Raw genomic sequence first — 8718 nt, forward strand, 5'->3', positions numbered from 1 at the left:
TCACTGCCCACCTATCCTGGTCCCCTCCAGCATTGTTACTCCAGCCACTGCAAATACACAGTTTTAATCATTTCTTGAGCTTCCTGTTAATGTTTCTTTATATAAAAACAAGCCATTGTGAATTCCTATTTTTCATACCCAAGTTTGTCCTTATAATGAGTAGTCAGACTCCACATTTTTGAAACTTGATTGTAGTTGGTATACAATGTTGTGTTAATTTTTGCTGTACAGCAAAGTGATTCAGTCATACATATATACATTCTTTTTCATATTCTTTTCCATTATGGTTTATCACAGGATATTGAATATAGTTCCCTGTGTTACACAGTAGGACCTTGTTGTTTATCCATTCTATATATCACAGTTTGCATCTGCTCATCCCACTTTCCCAGTCCTTCCCTCCCCCAGCCCCCCCCCCCCCGCCCCCTTCGCAACCACAAGTCTGTTCTCTGTGTTTGTACAGACTCCACGTTTTTTGATGTTTACCGACAGCTTACGCCTCCCTTCTCTCTTCCCCTTGTGTCCACGCCCGGAAAAGCCGATAACAAAGTCTGTAGTCCTCTGGCATTAGTTTCACATTCCAGCCACACAAGCCCCTGTCTGTGTGCAGAACTCTTATCCTGGCCCAACCCCTGACAAAGATTCTTTGCTTGACCAGAGAATCGTTGGTTCTGACCCTAAACCTTCTCCTGGGCCTATCTGTGTAGTTCCTCATGAAATCCAGTTTTACCAGAAACCCTGCTGCGTCAGTTAAACCGAATTCCCCAGCTGCCCATGTCTGATTGCCTTCTGTATCTGATTGGGTTCCTGCACTCCTGCCATTGCTCAGGTGACTTCAGTAAGAATCCTGTTAGGTCAGTTTATCCAGACCCACCAATCCCTGGTTTTTCTTTTAGTAATTTTCCATCCACTGACGCCCCCCACCCTGCTCTCTGGCCATGAATTCCCACTTCCACCTGCTGTATTCAGAGTTGAGCCTAGTCTCATTTCCCCCTGGCTGTGAAATCCCATTGCAGTGGTCTCTGTACCTGTCCCAGGGGTTCTGGATAAAATCTGCTTTACCTCTTTGACAAGTGTCACTGAATATTTTTCCTTTAACATCCCCTAGCCGTGATAAAGATCCAGGCCAGTCTCCTTTCCTTGCTTTCTGGAGCCTTCTCAGAGCTGCTTGAGGGGCCAGCCCTGCCCTCCCCCCAAGAGCGCAATTACGTGGGTCATAGACCTTTTTTTTTGGCCCCACCGGGTGGCATGCGGGATCCTAGTTCCCTGACCAGGGATCGAACCTATGCCCCCTGCACTGGGAGAGCGGAGCCTTAACCACTGGACCACCAGGGAAGTCCCGGTCATAGGCTTTTTCCTACCCTGAGTGTGTGTGTGTGTGTGTTTGCATGACACACCAGCATCAGTCTCAACATGGAAATCACACCTCTGCAGGTGGCAAGAACAGTTGGTGTGGTGAGCAGCCTGGCCAGACATGACCACCACCCGTGGGTCTGTCTTCTCTTGCTCTGACTCGCTCACCTGCTGTGTTGTCTTGTGGCAGCCGGGGCTGTGGGCTGCTAGGTGCCAGGGACCTCGTGCTGTGAGCTGTGCTGCCTGTGTTGCATTGTTGACCATACGAAGCCTCAGTTTTAGATTCAGCAGACGAGAGTTGGCAGTTTCAAGAATTCCTAGGCTTTGGGGAGCAGCAGTATGGGATTGGCACCCTCCTTGTATTAGTCCTGGGTTGATATCTTTGCCAGGATTTATCTGTGTGTTAGAGTGAAGCTGTGACAGAGGCAGGCTTGGCCCCGACATACCCCAGTGAGGGTGAGAGAGAGAGAGAGACTATGCCCTGTGCAAGAGGTGGCTCCACTGAGTGTTGCTCTTGAAAGAACAGTCATTTAAAAAGACAGAAAAAGAGAAGAGAGGGGGAAAGACAGCCAATAGATGGCAGGCTGAATCCGCCCTCCTAATACCAGGGGGCGCACCAGGACCCCTAAGTACCTCTGCTGCTGCCCCTGTCTCTACTGCAACAAAGCTCCTGACCGTCAGAGTTACAGGGGGCAACACCCATGGCATCCTTGTGGCACAACCAAGGGATTAGTTCAAACTGACCTAAACCTGCGGTCCTTAAACCCTATAAAGCAACCTGTTGTCCTGGAGGAGACCCCTATTCCTCATGGCATTAATGTGAGGCCCTCTGGAGGGAAAAATTTTATAAATACCAGGGTAGAGAGGTCACCCTCTCCCCCGAAGTATATACAGTGACTGAAAAACTAAAACAGGGAAGGACAGGAGAGAGGAAATAAGTGAAAAAATACTGAAACAAAGGTCCACAATTTAACCCAACTGGAAATCTAAAATACAGTAAAAGAATTTACACAACAGAAAAGATAAAGGGGCACTGTTTGGTTTCTGGGGCCTCTACAACATAGTTTCTGAATTAATTTTGTCATCTGCTATATTGCATTGATTCACAAACCTTCATGCAAATAATACTGGGTCTCGGGCTTCCCTGGTGGCGCAGTGGTTGAGAGTCTGCCTGCCGATGCAGGGGACACGGGTTCGTGCCCCGGTCCGGGAAGATCCCACATGCCGCGGAGCGGCTGGGCCCGTGAGCCGTGGCCGCTGAGCCTGCGCGTCCGGAGCCTGTGCTCCACAACGGGAGAGGCCACAACAGTGAGAGGCCCACGTATCGCAAAAAGTAATAATAGTAATACTGGGTCTCACGGTACAGTTATATTAGCATCCCACTAAACTTAAGCAAGGTAAGATAATTTCTAAGATTATCTAAGATGATCTAAGATTCCCAATAATCTTAGAGGAGTTACTGGATATAAAATAGGGGACAGTGCTCGCTTCGGCAGCACATATACTAAAATTGGAATGATACAGAGACTAACATGGCCCCTGTGCAGGGATGACACGCAAATTCGTGAAGCTTTCCATATTTAAAAAAAAAATTATCAAAGCTATAATACCCACTGATAGACAGTAAACTTTACTATGTTAATAAAAACTACATGTGCTATATCGCACATTTTAAAAATATTTTGATAACTGTATTTCTACATAATTTGTTTCCTTTATAATTCTATGTATTTTTTGCAGTAAAAACATTATTCCAAAAATATAACTATAAAAAAAAAATAAAATAGGAGACAAATAAGCATGTCTCACCTTAACCATCAGCCAACTTGCCTAAAGACCCCATGGTCATAGGATTCATTTGTCCTAAAGTATCCTATAGTGAACAGGAAAGCTCTGAACTAATGATTCACAAATTAAAATTAAATAATTTTTTTAAATAAATTTATTTATTTATTTATTTTTGACTGCTTTGGGTCTTCGTTGCTGCACGTGGGCTTTCTCTAGTTGCAGCAAGTGGGGACTACTCTTCATTGTGGTGTGTGGGCTTCTCATTGCAGTGGCTTCTCATTGTGGAGCACGGGCTCTAGGCACACGGGCTTTGGTAGTTGTGGCACACGGACTCAGTAGTTGTGGCATGCTGGCTCAGTACTTGTGGCTCGCGGGCTCTAGAACGCAGGCTCAGTACTTGTGTGCATGGGCTTAGTTGCTCCACGGCATGTGGGATCTTCTTGGACCAGGGCTTGAACCCGTGTCCCCTGCATTGGCAGGCAGATTCTTAACCACTGCGCCACCAGGGAAGTCCTTAAATAATGTTTTTGCCAATTCCAAATTGGCTTGACAAAATGGGACCCCACAGATTTATCCCCCAGGTAAATAATATGTGCCAAAGTAAATTAAACAGGGCTTTGAAGGATTGAAAACCATTACAAAAAATTATTTCGTGAAGAGGTGATTACTTGCAGTACTTCTCCTTTACATAGCTGAATTTGGCCTGTTCTAAAACATGAAAAGAAGGAATGGCACTTGGTACAACCACTGTGGAAAACATTATGGAGGTTCCTTAAAAAACTAAAAGTAGAACTAACATATGATCCAGCAACCCCATTCCTGGGCATATATCTGGAGAAAATCATAATTCAAAAAGATACGTGCATCCCAGTGTTCGTTGCAGCACTATTTACAGTAGCCAAGCCATGGAAGCAATCTAAATGTCTATCAACAGAGGAATGGATAAAGAAGATGTGGTGCATATATACAATGGAATATTGCTTAGCCATAAAAAAAGAATGAAATAATGCCATTTGCAGCAACATGCATGGACCTAGAGATTGTCATACTAAGTGAAGTAAGTCAGACAGAGAAAGACAAATGTCATAATTTAAAAAAATGATACAAATGGAATCTAATTTTTAAAAAAATGATACAAATGAACTTATTTACCAAAGAGAAACAGACTTACAGATATTGAAAGCAAATTTATGTTTACCAAAGGGGAAACGTTGGGGGGAGGGATAAATCCGGAGCTTGGGATTTACATACACTTCTATATGTAAGACAGATAACCAACAAGGACCTACTGTATAGCACAGGGAACTCTACTCAATATTGTGTGATAACCTATATGAGAAAAGAATCTGAAAAAGAATGAATATATCATATGTATAATTGAATCACCTTGCTATACACCTGAAACTAACACAACGTTGTAAATCAACTATACTCCAGTAAAATTAAAAAAAAAAAAAGGAATGAATGATACCTCACAGTGGATTACCTTGAGTTTGTGGTCTCACCACACAAACCCCTGTACCCAGTCCCCAACATTGTGGAAATTACTGACTGTCCAATCAGCAGCTGGTAAATATCGTGCTCCCACAGATTTGGTTAAGTCTGTTGTGTTCAGTCCCTGTTTCAACAGCCTCTCAGCTTCAGTTGGCCTTCACCTCTTAAGGGATGTGATGCACTTTTAACTGGTTAACCTTAGGGAACTTGAACACCATTGTCACTGCACACAGTCTCTGCAGGCAGGATGTGAGCTGTATCGACCTTGCTCTGGGAGCACAGGTATGACATTACATTAATGACATTCTCCTCTGAGGAAGTTCATTTGGGGACATACAGATACTGAAAAAAGGAGCTCCTGGCAAGTGGATGGGTCATTAGCCCATCCATAAATAAGGCCCTGACACTGGTTAAATTCTTAAGAATTACATGGTAAACAAGGGGCTGTTCCCTCCTTGACACCATGAAGAAATAGCTGTTGTCCTTCTTAGCACTCACAGCATCTCCTAGATTGTTTTGGTGTTTGGAAGGCAACATATTCTTTCCTTACAAACTTTACTTCTATGCAAGAAACTCCCCTCCTTGGCCCACACTTTGTGACATTAGAGCTGTAATTACCACCAGGTACTGAGCTCTCCTGAAAACAGAGGATCTCCTCCACCCTGAAAACAGCCCCCCATAAGCTCAGCACAGGCTACTGAGACCTCCTTGAGACATGATGGAGCCCTCTGGCACAGCCTGCCTGCAGGAGGGGGCACCCACCCCCTCAGTCCCTTTCTAGATGCCACAGTTCTGGAAGAGGTCTCTTCACCATTCACTATGTTACCTATAGGTTTGTCATGTATGGTTTTTATTATGTTGAGGTATATTCGTTCTATACCTAAGTTGCTTAGAGTTTTTATCATGAAAGGATGTTAAATTTTGTCAAATGCTTTTTCTGCGTCTGTTGAGGTGATCATATAATTTTTTCCCTTTATTTAGTTAATTTAGTGTAACACATTTATTGATTTGCGTATGTGGAACCATCCTTGCATCCCAGGGATAAATCCAACTTGATCATGTTGTATAAGCCTTCTAATGTGATGTGAATTTGGTTTCTTTTATTTTGTAGAGGATTTTTACATCTATGTTCATCAGGGGTATTGGCTTGTTATTTTCTATTCTTGTAGTGTCCTTGTCTGGCTTTGGTATCGGTGATGCTGGCCTCATAAAATGAGTTTGGAAGTGTTCCCTTCTCTCCAAGTTGTTGCAAGAGTTTGAGAAGAATTGATATTAATTCTTCTTTAAATCTTTGGTATAATTCAGCAGTGAAGCCATCTGGTCCTGGACTTTTCTTTGTTGGGAGGCTTTTGATTACTGATTCAACCACCTTACTCCTTATTTAGCGGTTCAGATTTTCTGTTTTCGTCATCCAGTCACAGTAGGTTGTATGTTTATAAGAATTTATCTAATATCTCTAAATCAGGGATCCCCACCCCCCAGGCCACGAACTGATACGGGTCCGTGGCCTGTTAGGAACCGGGCCGCACAGCAGGAGGTGAGCGGCAGGCAAGCGAGGGAAGCTCCATCTGTATTCACAGCTGCTCCCCATCCCTCGCATTACTGCCTGAGCTCCGCCTCCTGTCAGCATTATGGTGAGTTGTATAATTAGTTCATTATGTATTACAATGTAATACTAATAGAAATAAAGTGCACAATAAATGTAATGCGCTTGAATCATCCTGAAACCATCCCCCCCCGCCCCCAGTCCGTGGAGAAATTGTCTTCCATGAAACCGGTCCCTGGTGCCAAAAAGGGTGGGAACCGCTGCTCTAGGTTATCCAATTTATTAGCATATAACTGTTCATAGTAATTTTTTATGATCCCTTATATTCCTGTTGTACCCCATATAATTTATCCCGTTTCATTTCTGATTTTATTAATTTGAATCTTTTCTTGTTTTTCTTAGTCTAGCTAATGGTCTGTCTTTTCAAACAACCAATTCTTAGTTACTTTGACTAGTTTTATACTTTCATGTGTTTTCACGTTACTAATTAGCATCCTTTCATTTCAGTTTGAGGAAATCCCTATAGCATTTCTTGTAAAGCAGGTGTAGTGGTGGTGAACTCCCTCAGCTTTTGTTTGTTTGCGAAGTCTTTGTTTCCTCCATTTCTGAAGGACGGCTTTGGTGAGTAAAGCTTTCTCGGTTGGCAGTTTCTTTCTTTCAGCTCTTTGCATATGTCATGCCACTCTCTTATGGCCTCACGGTTTCTGCTGAGAAATTTGTTGATAGTCTATTGGGGTTCCCTTTATGTGATGTATCACTTTCCTCCTGTTACTGTCAAAATTCTCTTTCTTTGATTTTTAATAATTCGATTATAATGCATCTTTATGAAGTCTTCTTTGGGTTTAACCTGTTTAGGGATATTTGAGCTTTAGGTACCTGGATGTCCATATCTTTCCCATTATTTGGGAAGTTTCCAGTCATCATTTCTTTAAATAGGCTTTCTACCCTTCTCCTTATAGACATTCCATAATGTGTATATTATTTCTTTTGCTGGTGTCCCCTAATTCCCATAAGCTTTCTTCATTCCTTTTCATCCTTTTTTTCTTCCTCTTTTCTCCTCTAACTGAATAATTTCAAATGAACAGTCTTCAAGTTCACAGATTCTTTTATCTGATTGATCAAGTCAGTTCTCGAAGCTGTATTTCATTTTTCAATTCATTTATTGTATTCTTCAGCACCAGAATTTCTGTTTGGTTCTTTGTGATTTCTATCTATCGGTCAAACATCTCCTTTTGTTCATGTATTGTTTATTTTGTTGAGTTGACTGTATGTATTCTTATGAAGCTCCCTGAGCTTCCTTTGAACAATTATCTTAAATTCTTCATTAGGCAATTTCTAGACCTCCATTTCTGTGGAATAGGTTACCAGAAAATTATTGAGTTTCCTTGTTGTCATTTTTCTGTGTGTGTGTGTGTGTGTGTGTGTGTTCATTCCTTGAGGTTTTGCATTGCTGTGTTCGCATGTGAAGGAGCAGTCAATTCCTCCACTGACTGGTTTTGGGAAAGAAACACTTTTCACCAGTCAGCCCAGCTGGGAATTCTGTGATTCTGTCAGACCTTATCTATGAACGCACCCACCTCACACCTCTTGTTCCCTCTTTAGCAGGAATTCTTAAGATTGTATGCCTTCGTTTGTTTTTTTGTTTTTCTTGTCTGCACCCCTCGGCATACAGGATCTTAGTTCCCCAGCCAGGGACTGAACCTGTGCCCCCTGCAGTGGAAGCGTGGAGTCCTAACCACTGGACCACCAGGGAATTCCCTGTATGCCTTCTTTTGATCCCTCACAACCAGGCGGGGTAGTGAGAGCCTCCCATTTGTTTTCCTGAGATGTAGTCCCCTGAAATGCTTGTCTTCTTCCAGTCCCACTGAGTTGAGCCAGCTGAATGCATGTGCTTACGAGACAGGGGAGGGGCTTTCCCTCGCTGTCTGGAGTACATACATGGAGCTGGCTATGGATGGGGTGGGAGGGTGGGGGAGTCAGGTGCGCAGAGCATTGGGTGTGCCCATGCACCGGACAGGAGTGCCTGCAGACATCACATCCCAAGTGGCTGAAATGCAAGCCTCCTGATGGAGTCTGTGAGGGACTAGTAGGATCTGCAGCCATTTGTTGTGTTCTGAGCCTTGATTTCTGTGGGTCCTTGCAACTCTTCCCTGCTCCCAGCCCTCCAGCTGTCCTGACTCCCTTAGTATTCTCCCTTAGTATTCTTGGTGAGATGAGAAATCACTGAGCCTCTTGGGCAGCATCTCACACCACTCGGGAAGCCAAGTGCTCAGTCACTACACTCTCACTTTCCCATGGGAGGAATCCTGGGCCAAAGAGAACTCTTAGCATCAAGCTATGCCACCTTTGGGGAGGAGTGAGACTGTTCTTTGTACTTTTCTTGTGGTGTCTGTTCTCAGATTTTTTTGCTACACTGGTGTGCTGGAAATTCTCTACTGGGCTCCCTGACTTCCACAAAGGTACTCTCATCCTTGACTGGTTGTCAAAATCAGTGCACTGTGGGGAGATGACAGTAGAAAATTCCTCTTCCACCATCC

At 43.5% G+C, this 8718-nt stretch overlaps 1 protein-coding gene across 1 annotated transcript in view; it reads left to right on the plus strand.

The window, feature by feature from the left end:
- Window positions 1-8718, plus strand: part of LOC309819963 (uncharacterized protein) — a gene marked incomplete at its 3' end in the record, with an annotated part of 91147 nt that overhangs the window by 4517 nt on the left and 77912 nt on the right. The gene's annotated exons all lie outside the window — the stretch shown is intronic.

The sequence above is a fragment of the Grampus griseus genome (assembly GCF_964374135.1).
Source record: "Grampus griseus genome assembly, chromosome: 3".
Classification (NCBI taxonomy): domain Eukaryota; kingdom Metazoa; phylum Chordata; class Mammalia; order Artiodactyla; family Delphinidae; genus Grampus; species Grampus griseus.